An 18,671-nucleotide genomic window follows, 5' to 3' on the forward strand; every position below is an offset into this window, starting at 1 on the left:
ATCATGTATTATATATGAAAACATGCAGAATTACATGGTGCACATAAAGAAATTCACTACGGCCGGGCCAAAACAGTGCCCTGCGCCGTATCCGAGATCGCCACGCTCGCCAAATTTCTAATGTCGCTATTGAATATAACAAGCTTTCAGCCATAAACTCAGCATAATAATCATTTTTATATATGAAAACATGCAGAATTAAATGGTGCACATAAAGAAACTCACTACGGCCAGGCCAAAACAACACCTCGCACCGTATCCGAGATCGCCACGTTGCCAAATTTCAAATGTCGCTATTGAATATAACAAGCTTTCAGCCATAAACTCAACATAATCATCATGTATTATATATGAAAACATGCAGAATTACATGGTGCACATAAAGAAACTCACTACGGCCGGGCCAAAACAGCGCCCACTTCTGGGTCCGAGATCGCCACGCAAAATTTCAAATGTCGCTATTGTATATAACAAGTTTTCAGCCATAAACTCAACATAATCATCATGTATTTTATATGAAAACATGCAGAATTAAATGGTGCACATAAAAAAACTCATTACAGCCGGGCCAAAACAGCGCCCCGCGCCATATCCGGGATCGCCACGCGTGCAAAATTTCAAATGTCGCTATTGAATATAACAAGATTTCAGTCATAAACTCAACATAGTCATCATGAATTATTTATGAAAACATGCAGAATTAAATGGTGCACATAAAGAAATTCACTACAGCCGGGCCGAGACAGCGCCCTGCACCGTATCCGAGATCGCCATTCGCGCTAAATTTCAAATGTCGCTATTGAATATAACCAGGTTTCAGCCATAAACTCAACATAATCATCATGTATTATATATGAAAACATGCAGAATTAAATGGTGCACATAAAGAAACTCACTACGGCCGGGCCAAAACAACACCTCGCACCGTATCCGAGATCGCCTCGCGCGCTAAATTTCAAATGTCGCTATTGAATATAACAAGCTTTCAGCCATAAACTCAACATAATCATCATGTATTATATATGAAAACATGCAGAATTACATGGTGCACATAAAGAAACTCACTACGGCCGGGCCAAAACAGTGCCCTGCGCCGTATCCGAGATCGCCACGCTCGCCAAATTTCAAATGTCGCTATTGAATATAACAAGCTTTCAGCCATAAACTCAACATAATCATCATGTATTATATATGAAAACATGCAGAATTAAATGGTGCACATAAAGAAACTCACTACGGCCAGCCAAAACAACACCTCTGCTGTATCCGAGATCGCCACGATGGCCAAATTTCAAATGTCGCTATTGAATATAACAAGCTTTCAGCCATAAACTCAACATAATCATCATGTATTATATATGAAAACATGCAGAATTACATGGTGCACATAAAGAAACTCACTACGGCCGGGCCAAAACAGCGCCCTCTGCTGTGTCCGAGATCGCCATTCACGCTAAAATTCAAATGTCGCTATTGAATATAACAAGGTTTCAGCCATAAACTCAACATAATCATCATGTATTATATATGAAAACATGCAGAATTACATGGTGCACATAAAGAAATTCACTACGGCCGGGCCAAAACAGTGCCCTGCGCCGTATCCGAGATCGCCACGCTCGCCAAATTTCAAATGTCGCTATTGAATATAACAAGCTTTCAGCCATAAACTCAGCATAATCATCATTTTTATATATGAAAACATGCAGAATTAAATGGTGCACATAAAGAAACTCACTACGGCCAGGCCAAAACAACACCTCGCACCGTATCCGAGATCGCCACGTGTGCCAAATTTCAAATGTCGCTATTGAATATAACAAGCTTTCAGCCATAAACTCAACATAATCATCATGTATTATATATGAAAACATGCAGAATTAAATGGTGCACATAAAGAAACTCACTACGGCCGGGCCAAAACAGCGCCCTCTGCTGTGTCCGAGATTGCCGCTAAATTTCAAATGTCGCTATTGAATATAACAAGCTTTCAGCCATAAACTCAACATAATCATCATGTATTATATATGAAAACATGCAGAATTAAATGGTGCACATTAAGAAACTCAGTACGGCGGGCCAAAACAGCCCCTTGCTCCGTATCCGAGATCGCCACGCGAGCCAAATTTCAAATGTCGCTATTGAATATAACAAGCTTTCAGCCATAAACTCAACATAATCATCATGTATTATATATGAAAACATGCAGAATTAAATGGTGCACATAAAGAAACTCACTACGGCCGGGCCAAAACAGCGCCCTGCGCCGTATCCGAGATCGCCACGCGCCAAATTTCAAATGTCGCTATTGAATATAACAAGCTTTCAGCCATAAACTCAGCATAATCATCATGTATTATATATGAAAACATGCAGAATTAAATGGTACATAAAGAAACTCACTACGGCCGGGCCAAAACAACACCCCGCACCGTATCCGAGATCGCCATTCGCTAAATTTCAAATGTCGCTATTGAATATAACAAGGTTTCAGCCATAAACTCAACATAATCATCATGTATTATATATGAAAACATGCAGAATTACATGGTGCACATAAAGAAATTCACTACGGCCGGCCAAAACAGCGCCCTGCGCCGTATCCGAGATCGCCACGCGCGCCAAATTTCAAATGTCGCTATTGAATATAACAAGCTTTCAGCCATAAACTCAGCATAATCATCATTTTTATATATGAAAACATGCAGAATTAAATGGTGCACATAAAGAAACTCACTACGGCCAGGCCAAACAACACCTCGCACCGTATCCGAGATCGCGTGTGCCAAATTTCAAATGTCGCTATTGAATATAACAAGCTTTCAGCCATAAACTCAACATAATCATCATGTATTATATATGAAAACATGCAGAATTACATGGTGCACATAAAGAAACTCACTACGGCCGGGCCAAAACAGCGCCCTCTGCTGTGTCCGAGATTGCCGCACATAAATTTCAAATGTCGCTATTGAATATAACAAGCTTTCAGCCATAAACTCAACATAATCATCATGTAAGTCTAGGTGAGTAGGGTAGTAGTAGCCTAGTATAGTAAAATCACTGAGAGCTGATGCCTTAATATATATATATATATATATATATATATATATATATATATATATATATATATATATATATATATATATATATATATATATATATATATATATATATATATATATATATATATATATTTATATATGTAGGGTATTGGGTATATCACACACACACACACACACACACACACACACACGTCAATATGGTCACTGGGCACAGCATGGTGAGCTCTCTTCCTCTCCTTGCCAGCCTCACTGGTTATTTGTTTTCCTGAGACAGATTTATTTACGATAATGACCATTGTTTAGTAAGTATTAAACTGTTTGCATGGAGAAAATAAGGAGAAAGAAAAGGTGTGAAATATGCACTTTAAATTTGGTATTGGCCAGCAGCCTCATCAGTGGCTGTCAGCCAGTGAGGAACAGGGAAAACTGACACGCTCTCCCTGTGGAAGGTGCTTCTCCTCAGCCAATCCATTTTAGTAGGACTGGGAATGAGGAGGCGCAACAGAGGTGAGCGGGGGAGGACAGGTCGACTGGTGTTCAGTAAAATTGTAAGATACGAATACCCTACGACGTGACGTGTTATATTAAGTGTTCGCAGTACTACATTATCAGCTGTAATTGCAGGAAGGTGGGTGGTGAGTTATGCGCATAGCTGGGCGTTATCGCGATACTTTATCGCTGATAACAAAATCGGGTTGTCGGCCATCCGCTGCTTATTTAAATATATATCGGTATCTTCGTTATTTTTGTAACCAAACTAGTGATAATCGCTACTTTTTTTCCGCCTCAGAAAAAAAAAAAAAACGTTGTCTCCTCCCTACTCGCATGCGTGGCCCGGGTGCCCGGTATTTTATGAAAAAACTTGGGGGTATGAATTATCTTTGGCGAAGAGATTTCGTACTTAGATCATCAACATTAAAATACTAGGTTGTTTTTTTATGTTAGACTCAAAAATCAATACATCAAAGAGAAAAATCATTTAGCTTTGCCCCAAAATGATTATTCACTACCTCAAATTTGATATTCCATATTCGTTTGTGAGCATGCCATGGTGTTGAAGGCACCCGGTGTTGTGTTATTTGGTGTCCCATCGTCAAAAGCTGGCGCTTGTGTTAACAAACACTGGTCTCTCGTGAACTGCGCATGTTCAGACCAGTAAGCATAGACCTGTACAGTATCACAAACGCATTAAGAGCAGTTGCTGGAAGGCTGAATCAGACATACAGTACAACCATCCTCGCTGTTTCTAGAACGACACTCTGTACATATAAATACAACTCGTACAGAGTGTCGATCTAGAAACATCGGGGATGGTGGTAGTGGTACTGTATGTCTGATTCAGCCTTCCAGCAACTCTAAATTACGGTTAAAAAGCTTTGTGAGACTGTTCAGGTCTACGCTTGCTGGTCTGAGCATGTGCAGTTCACGAGAGACCACTGTTTGTCGGTGGGGACGCCAAATAACACAACACCGGTTCAGGCGTTTCTAGTATTACCGTCCATATGTACGTGTCAACGTGTGGTTTTCAGATTTTGTAAGTTTTTAAAAATACAGATAATGAAAATATGAATTCATCTATGTTTTTTATTTGAAATATCAATATAGTATCGTTTTCGCCTATCGGACTTATCGCTAGCTAGTATCGGAATTGTGGATTAATATCGGGTATCGGTTATCGCCTATATTTGTGTTTCCAGTTAACGAATATCGGTTATCACCGATAAGGTTTTCCATTATCAGTTATCGGTTATCGGGAATAAGGTTTTCTGTTATCGTGCCCTGCTATGGTTATGCGAGCCAGGGTGGGCACCTGCTGGAGGCTAGGTGGGCGCGGGGTGGATAGGTTTAGTAGGGTTGAGTAAACGTGAGAATTACAATAACATTAATCCTCATGATTCCCTGGTAGCACGTATATAATTTGTTTAATATTATTAGGTAGTATTAATGGTTTATATGGATCATGTGTCCCTCGTTCAGTAAAAATAGTAGTAGTTGCTAATAGGCACACCTAACACAACCAAAATATGGGGTACACACTTGGCGCAGGGACTGTTTTGGGGTGTCATTGAAGGTAACGGGCTCAAGAGTGGCCTGTCCAGATATTTTGTTTTTATTTATTGATGATCCACGAGACATCCTAGAGTTAAATCAAAGTATGTGGTTATCTTTGTATTCATTCCTACACACTCTGGTAATATCTCTGTGGGGTCTGATTCACTTATTAGAGTGAAATTCTATTGTGAAAAACAGCCACAAATTCGTGTCACTGGTGAAAATGAAACTGATAATTTAAATTTTGCCACCATGAAATATATACAAATAGATAAATTTGAGTGACTTCACCTGCTTGATGTTTACACAGTTAATTGACACCAAACTTGATTTGCAGACACTACCAAACGAAGAAGAGGAGGAGGAGGAGGAAGAAGAAGACGAGGAACACAGGAGGAACCCATTGGTGAGTGTTAATTTATTTTTTTCTAAAATGGTTAACGAGCAATCAAGGAATTTTCATAATAAGGAGGGAAAGTGTGATGTTTTTTTGTAGTTTTCTTAAGTTGTTGAGGGGGAGAAGGCCCCCATTAGATAGCTTACACTATAGCTGGTCTGTTTCGTTAGGGGGGTCCATGGGCGCAAAGGGGGGATTATATACATCCATTTAGACTTTGTGGATCATTTTTAGTGGAGGTAATTCTCTCTCTCTCTCTCTCTCTCTCTCTCTCTCTCTCTCTCTCTCTCTCTCTCTCTCTCTCTCTCTCTCTCTCTCTCTCTCTCTCCATTATCTATCTTGGCCGCTTCCATTAAAATCTTTCTTATATTTTCTCCCTCTCAGCAACAGCTTTCTCCCTCTCTGTTCCGTCCTTCTTGGCTCGGGGGCCTCTTAAACAAGGCGTCACAGTGCAGGGCGGCGTTAACATGAGCCCAATCAGAGTGGGATGGACGCAGGAGAGGTTTGAATTTAATCTGGGTTTTGATGACACAATATTAACTATATCCTGGGATTGGTATTATAAGACACTTTTGCTTCTCATGTCAACTATGTTCTGTATTTCTGAAGGTCAAAGAGGGGGGCAATCGGGTTCTAATGAGTGTTTCTTCATGTTCATGGTACAGAGGAAGGGTCAAACTACCACCTGGTCATAAAACTATACTCCTGGAAATGTCAAAGACTCCTAGGAAAGCCTTGCCAAATATGTGTTTCTTTAGGTTCAGGGTACAGAGGAAGGGTCACACTACCACCTGGTCATAAAACTATACTCCTGGAAATGTCAAAGACTCCTAGGAAAGCCTTGCCAAATATGTGTTCCTTTAGGTTCAGGGTACAGAGGAAGGGTCAACCTACCACCTGGTCATATAACTATACTCCTGGAAATGTCAAAGACTCCTTGGAAAGCCTTGCCAAATATGTGTTTCTTTAGGTTCAGGGTACAGAGGAAGGGTCAAACTACCACCTGGTCATAAAACTATACTCCTGGAAATGTCAAAGACTCCTAGGAAAGCCTTGCCAAATATGTGTTTCTTTAGGTTCAGGGTACAGAGGAAGGGTCAAACTACCACCTGGTCATAAAACTATACTCCTGGAAATGTCAAAGACTCCTAGGAAAGCCTTGCCAAATATGTGTTTCTTTAGGTTCAGGGTACAGAGGAAGGGTCAAACTACCACCTGGTCATAAAACTATACTCCTGGAAATGTCAAAGACTCTTAGGAAAGCCTTGCCAAATATGTGTTTCTTTAGGTTCAGGGTACAGAGGAAGGGTCAAACTACCACCTGGTCATAAAACTATACTCCTGGAAATGTCAAAGACTCCTAGGAAAGCCTTGCCAAATATGTGTTTCTTTAGGTTCAGGGTACAGAGGAAGGGTCAAACTACCACCTGGTCATAAAACTATACTCCTGGAAATGTCAGACTCCTAGGGCCGGTCTTACAGTCCTTTCAGGAGCGGCAAAACGAAAACGCGCACCAGGTTTGTTGGCTGGCGTACGAGAGCCAGGCGCCCGTCTTACACTCAAAGATTTACGCTCCCCAACGAGACCCGCACCGAACCTAAATCGTCGGCAGTGTTGGTATAACTGGTCGGGCGAGGTTGGCGAGCGTGAGCGTGAAAACGTAAACAAAGTCACGTGATTTCTCGGCGCGTACCATGAACTGTACGGCGACCAAAGTCGTTTTTCTCGAGATAAATCATGTTTTCAGGATTACCTCGTCTCCAGGTAAAGTTGTGGGCATTCCTCAAAGCTGCGTGCGGCCTCTGTGTTTGTCCGCCTTACTTGTCCTTGAGTCTGTGGTGGGTAATAATAATAATGACAGGGCCAGTGTGATATTCCTGCTACCCACAGTTTATCTTCCCAAAGTTTTCCTAGATACCCATTAGTTGGTCAGCCCAAAAGGGTCCATGAACAGCTGGGTGAGCTGCGTGTCGACTAATCAAGCTGAGATTCATACACGGACACAGGGATTTGCTGCTGAACCTGCTAACCAATGTACCAGTGTTTCTTTAATCTTCTCCTGGGCATTTTTGACATGCAGCCCTCCCAGCTGATCATTCTCCTTTTCAGTGTGATAAAAAAAGGGGGAGTAGAGGATAAAACACCCCAAGGACGAATATTTACAAAATTTTTGGTAAATATTTTAGCTCTGCCACTTCAAAATATCATGTACTCTTCCAAACTGTGGGCAAAGGGCAAAAATAAATGCACTTGAACCATAATATGAAAGTGTACATTATAAGTAACTAACCTAAGCAGACGTAACATAACCAAACCAAAACCAAAAGTGTTTTAATTATGTTTTACCATGTAGATATCATTACAAAATAAAATTTCTACAGTGTAGATACTTTTCCTTATAGATAACAAGCCAAAGTATGGTGTAGATATTTTTGTTCTTGTAGATAACGAGCCAAAGTAGCACCACCTAACCACTCCTTCCTAACTCCCTCCAATCTTTCCTCCTTCCCTCCAATCTTTCCTCCTTCCCTCCAATCTTTCCTTCTTCCCTCCAATCTTTTCTCCTTTCCTCCAATCTTTCCTTCCTAACTCCCTCCACCCCTCCAATCTTTCCTCCACCCCTCCAATCTTTCCTCCACCCCTCCAATCTTTTCTCCTTCCCTCCAATCTTTTCTCCTTTACTCCAATCTCTCCTTCCTAACTCCCTCCACCCCTCCAATCTTTCCTTCCCTCCAATCTTTTCTCCTTTCCTCCAATCTCTCCTTCCTAACTCCCTCCAATCTTTCTTCCTTCCCTCCAATCTTTCCTCCACTCTCTGTTCCCAGGAGGAGTGTTATCATGGTGTCATAAAAGGTGCTAGATAATGGTACAATAGATAAATATAGGTAACAGATACAGTGTCTCCTAATTACTATATAATCTATATTTGGTAAAATTGTACACTGCTTTTTAATATGTATGTATATTTCAACTATGTGTAAATCTATGTGTTTATTTTTGTATATGTATCTTATCTATTATCTATCTATCTATCTGTCATCCAATATACTTTGAAAGAGTCTAAATCGTCAAGGAGTAATAGTTGATGTGAGGGTCAGGTCATATTAATTGCCCACCTGGAACACACATTTAACAAGGCGTTCGTTGGAGTTTGAGGTCGTTCCAGGGGTACTAGCTTCATGACCCAGGTGGTGGTTTAATAACCCTTCCTATGTACCATGAACCTAAAAGAAACACTCAATAGAACCTAATTATTCTCCTTTTTGGCCTTTGGAAATAGTTGATGTGAGGGTCAGGTCATAGTCTTATTAATTGCCCTCCTGGAACACACATTTAACAAGGCGTTCGTTGGAGTTTGAGGTCGTTCCAGGGGTACTAGCTTCATGACCCAGGTGGTGGTTTAATAACCCTTCCTATGTACCATGAACCTAAAAGAAACACTCAATAGTCTAATTAGTCTCCTTTTTGTCCTTTGGAAATAGTTGATGTGAAAGGTAGAAGTGTCTGATGGTCACATTCTTAAATATAGCCAAGACAAGACGGCTTTCCTAGGAGTCATAGGCATTCCCAGGGGTTGGCCCAGGTGGTGGTTTAACCCTTCCTCTGTACCATGAACCTAAGAAAACACTCATTAGAAACCGACTGACCACCTTTTCGGCCTTTAAAATTGGTTAACTTGAGGGGCTCAGAATGCCGCCCTAGGCCCGGATTCATCAATCTTACCAACCACGCCTTTGGTATCTCTCACATTTACCGGAGCGCTACCAGAGCTGCGGCATCTTTCAAACACGGCATTCATCAACAGTATGGTAACGCTCCGGTAACTCGCACCCTAGCAACAATTGGTTGGGCTGGATAGCCAATCACGTGCGACCTTTGATGCTGTATTTCAGCTTTCACGTGTCGTTTGTTTACTAATACACAGACTTCAAAATCAAGACATGTGTATTGTACAGGCGTAAATACTGCCTTAAAACAAATAATTAGCGTGGTGATCCCTCAATTAGATGTGGCGTTTTTTACGAATGAATGCCGTTACTTGTATATTTATTCTTGAAATAAAAATATACTTGCTTATGTAGCCTAGCAATATTCTGAACATTTTTGTATGTTACCTACATAGTTTTCCATCGCCAACGCCAGCTGCGTGCCTCGCTATCACAAGATTGGGTATTATTCTAATGTTTGCCCATACTCACCCCTCGCAACCAAAACTGACTAGGGGGCCATTGTCATCATGCCTCACTGGTGCAGCCAAGCAATGGGTGTGGGCGTGGGAAGTTGTGGCTGCTGAGGTGAATGGCGTGATCAAGTGGCTTCGTGAGTAGTGTGGAGGAGGTCAGAGCAAAATTTTACGACATTAAACTCCACAGCAAGAATATTGGAGACTTGAGACGGGAGGTGACTGTCACAGGCAGAACATTATTCCCTCTGCAGTGTTTTAACAAGTAGGGAAAAGTCATGTGGGTGGACAGTTCCACAGACTTACATACTATAGAGTGCGGCCTGCAAGTGAAGCCAGCCTGAGGCTGTGCACGGGTGTGCCCAGTTCATCCCAAACCGACGACTTCACACACCTCACTCCCACCCCGTTTCCTGACCCCAACATTCATTTTTGAGAAAAATGTAGACCACCATCATCTTCTTGAGAAAATTCTGCATCACACTAGCATAAAATTGTAACAATAATGTGTAAATACACATACGAAAATCAAAGTTAAATGAATAGGGAGTACACATTTTCTTGCATTTATTTCTCTTCAACTCCTTCGTACTCAGCTGGTTTTCGTCACATCGCTTCTATAAGCCCAGATCCTAAATCTGCATACTTTTCTGCTTCTGATGGTGTAGGGCACGTTACGAGGTAAAAAATACATTGGCTCAAAATCGCCTCCGAACATGAGCCACGGCAGTGTCTAAGCACTTACCACGCCTGTGGTAACTCAGTTACGGGTGCTCGGAGCCGCAGTAACTTTTGGCCTTACCACGGCTCCGGTAAGTGGTTGATGAATGCCGATTTACCGGGTGGGCGGAGATACCGCGAGACTTACCAGACAGAGGTCCGGTAAATGGTTTGATGAATCCCGCCCCTAAGCTACAATGGGTGTGTGCCATGACTGTCCTAAATTGTACACTGCCATATTACATTATTATAAGTCCACAGTATACCCATCACAGCAACACTGTACCCAGCGTTGCCATGTACTCAAATCATTGCATATATTGTTTCAAGACCCTAAAACTATTGTACAAGCACCAATAATGCCCTAAAATTAAAGTTAATGTTATTAGTGTCAAGTATTGATGCTTTTGTGTCAATACTTATGAGTAAAAAATAAAAAAGATGCGATATATGTTCACGGTGGTTCATGGTAAGCTGGCAACGTTGACTGTACCTCATATATCGCACTTGACTGGGGCCGCCAAACCCTTCGGATAAGCTAAATTGCACTTGCCAAACAGTAGAGTCAATGGGGTTTACTCTAATGGGGTCCAGGCCCTCCCCAAGGTGCCCATTCCTCCCCCATTACGCTCACTCTTCCAGGCAATGGTGGGATACATACAGCGTGTTAGTTGAAGGGTTAAACAGCGTATCATTGTGCCGTGTGGGGACACGGCAGCCTCCTGGTACTGAAGGGAAGTGTGCTGTATAGGTTAGGAATTACCTTCTGAATAAAGCCTTGAACGTAATGACGCCGCACTCTGCTCATTTGAAAAGCTGTTATGAATGTTTGGGACAGGTTACTACGGTGGCTAGGTCATTACATACTCAAATCAGGACTAGGTTTTGGGAGACAGGTCAGGTCATTTTGTTGTAGACTTGTGATACTGGGCTGGACTGCACTGGGTACACCATCGCACGCTGAAGTTGTTGCGCACAATTTATAATGATATCTTTTTGGAGTGACGGGCTTTTTTTCATTACTGGTTCCTTTTTTTTTTCTTGAACTGTTTACTGTAAAAAAAAAGTGTGTTAATGTTTACACAGTTAATTGACACCGAACTTGATTTGCAGACACTACCAAACGAAGAAGAGGAGGAGGAGGAAGAAGAAGACGAGGAACACAGGAGGAGCCCATTGGTGAGTGTTAATTTATTTTTTCTAAAATGGTTAACGAGCTCTCCTTCCTTCCTTCCTTCCTTCCTTCATTCATTCATTCCTTCTTGTCTCTTGGATAGATTAGGATAAAAAGCCAGATTATTGAAACCCTTCAGCAGTTTACATATTTGAGGTTTTCATAGGAGCTTTGAGAGGCATTTCCAGGGCTAATTTAATGACCCTGGTGGTAGTGTGACCCTTCCTCTGTACCAAGAATTTAAAGGAACTCATTTGTCAAGACTTTCATTGGAGTTTGGGGCATTTCCAGGGCTAGTTTTATGACTCTGGAGGTAGTGTGACCCTTCCTCTGTACCATGAACCTAAAGAAACACACATTTGTCTAGACTTTCATAGGAGTTTGGGGAATTTCCAGGGCTAGTTTAATGACCCTGGTGGTAGTGTGACCCTTCCTCTGTAACAAGAACTTAAAGAAACACAGATTTGTCTAGACTTTGAGTTCGTATGGGGTGGTACGCTGGTGCCTCCAATGGACTCGCCATAACGCTCATTTTGCCATTTTCCACCGACGAGAGAGCCCGGGTTCAATTCCTGGGCGGAGTGGAAAAATTTGAGCGGCTTTTCCGATACCCTACGCCCCTGTCCACCCAGCAGTGAGTGGTTACCAGGTATTAATCGGGGGTTGTGTCCCGTCTCCTGGGGTCTGTTCCCTTCTATAATTCCTTCCCCTTCTGTCTCTCTCCGGCAAGTGACCTCAGATGTTGCGCCGACTACATCAAACTTTTTCCAAACTCCCCCCTGTGCTAAGTCCTGTGATGCTTTCATATGTAGCTGTTGGCATATTCAATGAGTAAGCGTATTTCTACTACACCAAGCAGGTGACGTCACTTATTCTGACTCTAGAGCTTTCATATTTGTCTGTTTATGTAATATATTTCATGGAGGCAGAGATTAAATTATTGTTTCCAGTTTTACTAGTGACAGATTTTGTGAGAGCTTATACACCAGAATTTCACTTAACATTGCTCCAATCTCTCCTCCACAATTTCCTCCACCCCTCCAATCTTTTCTCCTTTCCTCCAATCTCTCCTTCCTAACTCCCTCCAATCTTTCCTCCTTCCCTCCAATATTTCCTCCTTTCCTCCAATCTCCTTCCTAACTCCCTCCACCCCTCCAATCTCTTCTCCCCAATTCCCTCCAATCTCTCCTTCCTAACTCTCTCCAATCTTTCCTCCTTCCCTCCAATCTTTCCTTCTTCCCTCCAATCTTTTCTCCTTTCCTCCAATCTCTCCTTCCTAACTCCCTCCACCCCTCCAATCTTTCCTCCACCCCTCCAATCTTTTCTCCTTTACTCCAATCTCTCCTTCCTAACTCCCTCTACCCCTCCAATCTTTCCTCCTTCCCTCCAATCTTTCCTTCTTCCCTCCAATCTTTTCTCCTTTCCTCCAATCTCTCCTTCCTAACTCCCTCTACCCCTCCAATCTTTCCTTCCCTCCAATCTTTTCTCCTTTCCTCCAATCTCTCCTTCCTAACTCCCTCACTCTCTGTTTGGACACCGTGGCAATCGAACGTGGCTCTCGACCTCCTCTAATCCTGACAGAAATTACACATCTTTAAGTCCATGTTGGCTGCTCCGGGCATGGCGTGACTACTGTACTATGACGTCCTGATGACACACAACACATGTACACTGTTGTGATTTCCAGTGCTGCAAGTTTGTGACAGAACTGTTATATGTGCTGACCTAGTGATATTCAGGCAACTGTTGTTAAGTGATACTACCATGCCTGACACTCGCAGTGCCTCTGCTGCGTCAAAGAATCCTAATCAGCGCTCCAGTGACCAACAGCAGTTGCCACTAAATCTACAACTACAACAATCAAGCACCAGCAGTGACGACCATGATCCTGAGAATCGGGAGGTGAACCAGCTACTCGACTCCCTATCCGAAGAATAAAAAACCCTAGTGAAAATGATTACTCTTGTGATCTCAAAGAAAATGAAACTCGAAACTGAATTACTGAAGGAAGAACTCATAAAGAAAGACTTGCAAATAACAAAGCTAAGTGGAGAAATAGTTGGGTTAAAAGAAAAAGTGCAAGAACTAGAAACAAGCATAGATGGTGTCGACCAATATGAGCGTCGTGACACCATCATTGTGAGCGGTCCATCATTGCCTGACGAAACACCACACGAAAACCTCTACCGTCATCACGAACGCATTCAAAGACCACCTGAAATTAAACATCAGTGTATCGGACATTAATATTGCACACAGGATTGGACCACCAAACTCCCAACGCAAACGACCGATCATAGTGAAACTCTGCAGCAGAACCCTGAAGCACGACCTGGTTGGGGCTTGTATCCAAATGAAGCCTCAACTGTACATCAACGAGAGCCTGACACCCAAACGACTCCTTCTCTTCAAGCAGGTGTTAAACATCCGACGAGCTCACAGAAACAAATTCCAGCAATGCCACACCAAGGATGGAAAAATAATTGTCAGGCTCAGGACAAATACTACTACTACTACTACTACTACTTCTACTACTACTACTACTACTACTACTACTACTACTACTACTTCTATACCTCTTCTCCTGCTACTACAGAAACTACAACGATTACCACAAATACTACTACTACTATTTTCTACTACTACTACTACTACTACTATCACTATAACCGCTTCAATATACCACCACCACTACTACTACTACTACTACTACTACTACTACTACTACTACTACTACTACTACTACTACTACTATTACTACTACTACTACTACTACTACTACTACTACTACTACTACTACTTCCACTACTACTACTACTACTTCCACTACTACTACTAACGATAATATGCCTCCACCAATAGATTATATTTTCCCTTTTGCCTCTATTAACAATGAAGATTTGTTGCATTGTTTTAATGTCAATAATACACAAAATCAAGACCTACATGCTTTCCATCCACTTAGTGTAGAAGATAGAAATTATAATAACGATCTTGATGTAACTCAGTTTTATTTAAGAGCAAGAAATTTAAATTTGTCTAAATCTGAATATATTTATCTGGATAGCTTTCCTTTTTCTACTAATAATAGTGAATTATATTTATTAACACTGAATATTAGATCCATCTCATCGAATTTCCAATACTTTGTAGACACTGTCCTTTCGTGCCAAACTAAATTTGATGTCATAGGATTAACAGAAACCCGCTTAGATGTAGATATTTGTTTTAGATTTAACTATTATAACTTCATCTTTTATTATAGTTAATATTGTATTTATTTGTATATTGTTATTTTGTTTTGGTTTAGGGAGTTGCAACCTGCAACCTTTAGAATAATAAATATATAATGTAAATAATATATCTGTCGGTAAGAGCTTCGGCTTGACAGGATAGATTCGTTGCCAGAATTATAATTATATATATATATGTATATATCAATGTGTATATATTATGGCAATAAACATTACTTACTTAAACATTACTTACTTACATTACTTACTATATTTCTCCACTGTACAGACTACCGGAATATGAAATGTTCACTAATAACAGAAACAGGTTTGGTGGGGGAGTGGCCATTTATATCTCTAGTAAGTACAAATCTTCTGTGATCAATGAATTTTCTAAATTGGAACCTTTTATGGAATGTTTGGGAATCGAAGCAATATGTAATGCTAATACCTATTTATTTCTTTGTATTTGCAGACCACCTCAAAGCAGTATAAATAATTTTCACAATTCACTTAATGAAATCTTATCCCTAATTAAAGATAAAAATTACAAGGAGGTTTTTGTGTTTGGAGACTTAAACATAGATTTGTTACAATGTAATAATGACAATGTGCAGGATTTAATTAATATAATGTACAGCTATTCTTTATTTCCTCTATCTACCTTGCCTACTCGAGTAACTTCAACTTCATCCACGTTAATTGATCATGTTTGGTCATCTCAGATTGAAAGTAATACTGCCAATTATATATTAAAGACAGATATCAGTGACCACTACCCAGTAATCTCTGTATTTAAATGTGATAAATATCGTCATCCTTCTCCCACTTACGTAACTAAAAGAATATTTAATCAGGACTCCTTGAAAAATTTAGTAATAGTCTCTCACAAACTAATTGGAGTGACACATTAAATTGTATATGTGCTAATGAGGCCTACAACTTATTTTACAGTAAATTTAAAACATGTTTTGATAAGTGTTTTCCGGAAAGAAAAATTAAATTTAGTTTTAAAAGGAACGTAGTCCACACATTACTCTAGCTCTTAAGAATAGTATTAGAGAAAACATCGACTTGAAAAACTAGCTCATAAATGGCCTTTAACGTTTAAGGAGCCTTATAGAATATATAGAAATAAATTAACGTCACTTTTAAAATTAGCCAAGAAGAAGTATAACCAAGAGCAGTTACTTAATAGCCAAGGTAATCCAAAACAACACTGGAGATCCATTAATACTATTCTTGGTAGATGCACAGGTGCTAAACATACAGTTATTGAATTAAAGCCACATTGTACTGACATTTCTGAAACATTTAATGACCATTTTTTGAAGGCTGGGGGGCTAGATCATGATATAGTAGGGGATGAATATATGACATATTTACACAACTCACCTAATTACTCGGTATACTTATCACCAGCTACACAGATAGAAATTGAAAACTTTCTTAAGACATTAAAAGGTACATTATCTGGTTTTGATGAAATTTCTCCCTTGGTCGTAAGACAAACTGCCAGCATAATTTCCTTGCCATTAACACACATAGTTAACCTCACATTAAAGAAAGGAGTTTTTCCGGACGAACTTAAGAAAGCTAAAATTATTCCATTATTTAAGTCAGATAATAGAGATGATGTCAATAACTACAGACCTATATCAGTTCTTCCTGTGTTCAGTAAAGTCTTTGAACAAGTGATATGCACTCGTCTTGTAAATTTCATTGAGAAAAATAATTTATTTTCGAATTGTCAGCATGGTTTTAGACCAGGGCGCTCTACTGAGTCGGCCATATTTCAGTTTACCAATAATGTGTATAAATATCTGGAAAAGAAACATTATTTAGTTGGAATTTTTTTAGATCTTTCTAAGGCTTTTGATTCGCTATGTCATAAAATTCTTTTAAGTAAACTTAGTAATTTTGGGATTCGGGGAGTTCCTTTAGAATTATTCAAAAATTATTTAACAAATCGATTTCAAGCTGTTTACTGTAATTCTAAATATTCTTCTTTCAAGCCTATCAACAAGGGTGTACCGCAAGGATCTATCCTAGGACCTATACTTTTTCTCATCTATATTAATGATATTGTCAATGCTAGTAATAAATTTAAGTATACCATTTATGCTGACGACACTAATTTACTATTAGATGATAAAAATATAAATCGTTTGCATATAAACATTAATAATGAGCTCAATTCAATTAATATGTGGCTTAAACATAATAAGTTAAGGTTAAATATCACTAAAACAAAATACATTATCTTTCAAAACCGATCAGTCACTACTAACATGCCACCTATAACACTTGAAGGAAAAGTACTTGAACGAGTTTCTTATACTAAGTTTTTGGGTGTTTTCATAGATCAAAATGTCAATTGGAAATACCAAATTAATTCTGTTGCAAATAAACTATCTAGGATATGTGGCATACTGTATCGAATAAGAAATAGCCTTACACAAGAAGCACTTATCAGTATTTATTATACACTTTGTTACCCGCATCTCATTTATTGTGTATCTGTGTGGGCGTGTACGTGGCCTTCCTTTCTTAAAAATCTTCAGGTTTCTCAAAATAAGATATTTAGGTGTATGTTTTATATGAACAAGTTTGATTCCACACATAACGTATTTTCCACACATAGATTTCTTAATTTTAAAAACATTCATTGTTATTTTCTACTATTATTTATTTATAAAAAACTCGCACTGATGCATGGAACTCATCCTTTTCAAGTTATTAATACATTGCATAATACGCGCAGGAACAATATAAACCTTATCTCTCCACAGTTCAGGACAGTTCTTTTCAGAAATAGTATTTTATGCTCAGGACCTCAAGTTTGGAATTCTTTGCCAGTAGAAATAAAAAATCTCCTTAATAGTAATAATTTCTCTCTATTTAAAAAGTCAGTAAAAACACACTTATTTGCAATCCAAAACAATCACGGTTAAAATTATAATTTATTCCTGAAACATGAACACAAATTTACATTATTAAATCTAATCAGTGAATTGCATAGTACTATTGTCCATATTATTTTTATTATTGTTATTATTATTATTATTATTATTATTATTGTTATTATTATTATTATTATTGTTATTATTATTATTATTGTTGATGCTGTTGTAGTTGTTATTGTAGTTAACATTTTAGATATAACTATTATAACTTCATCTGGTATTATAGTTAATGTTGTTATTTATTGTATATTTGTATTTAGCTTTATGGTTGGGAGCTATCTGCAACCTTTAGAAAGATAATAATAGTGCAATGAAATAAATATACAGTCTGTCGGGAAGCTTCGGCTTGACAGGCTAGATTCGTTGCCAGAATTATAATTATATTTATATGTATATATCAATGTGTGTATATTATGGCAATAAACATTACTTACTTACTTACTTACCATCAAGCATGAAATAATTGATCAGCAGACACTGATCACCTTCCTGGATGAGTACCCTGACATGAAGGACACCTGTCTTGAGTCACTCTAGTTTTGCTTCAGTCTCCTCACCATAATGATTTATGCCATAAGGCACATTCCAGTAGTTTACAGTAATCATTTTATCTACCTTTAAGCTCCAATATGACACTCATACTTTATTACTTCCATTAGATTACGTAGTAATGTTACTATTAATGTCATCATTAATATTCATTATTACATATTACATATTAATGTCACCATCAATATTCATACCATTATAATTATTATTATTATTATTATTATTATTATTATTATTACTATGATTATTATTACTATTACTATTGCCATTGTTAATGCTATTCATTATTTATCAGTCTTACTGTTACTACTACTACTACTACTACTATCAA

General features: G+C 39.1%; 2 long non-coding RNA genes across 2 annotated transcripts; one reads left to right on the forward strand and one right to left on the reverse strand.

Annotated features, from left to right (window-relative positions):
* Window positions 1–5,757: 5,757 nt before the first annotated feature.
* LOC126996385 (uncharacterized) lies at window positions 5,758–6,646 on the reverse strand. Its single transcript, XR_007751146.1, has 2 exons — window positions 6,518–6,646; window positions 5,758–6,305 (listed from the first exon to the last, which is right to left on the reverse strand). It is a non-coding gene; the product is annotated as an uncharacterized LOC126996385 (long non-coding RNA).
* On the forward strand, window positions 6,160–6,942 carry LOC126996384 (uncharacterized). The gene is made up of 3 exons (XR_007751145.1): window positions 6,160–6,272; window positions 6,485–6,696; window positions 6,803–6,942. It is a non-coding gene; the product is annotated as an uncharacterized LOC126996384 (long non-coding RNA).
* The last annotated feature ends 11,729 nt before the right edge of the window (window positions 6,943–18,671 follow it).

This window comes from Eriocheir sinensis, chromosome 10, assembly GCF_024679095.1.
Source record: "Eriocheir sinensis breed Jianghai 21 chromosome 10, ASM2467909v1, whole genome shotgun sequence".
In the NCBI taxonomy this organism is placed as follows: Eukaryota; Metazoa; Arthropoda; class Malacostraca; order Decapoda; family Varunidae; genus Eriocheir; species Eriocheir sinensis.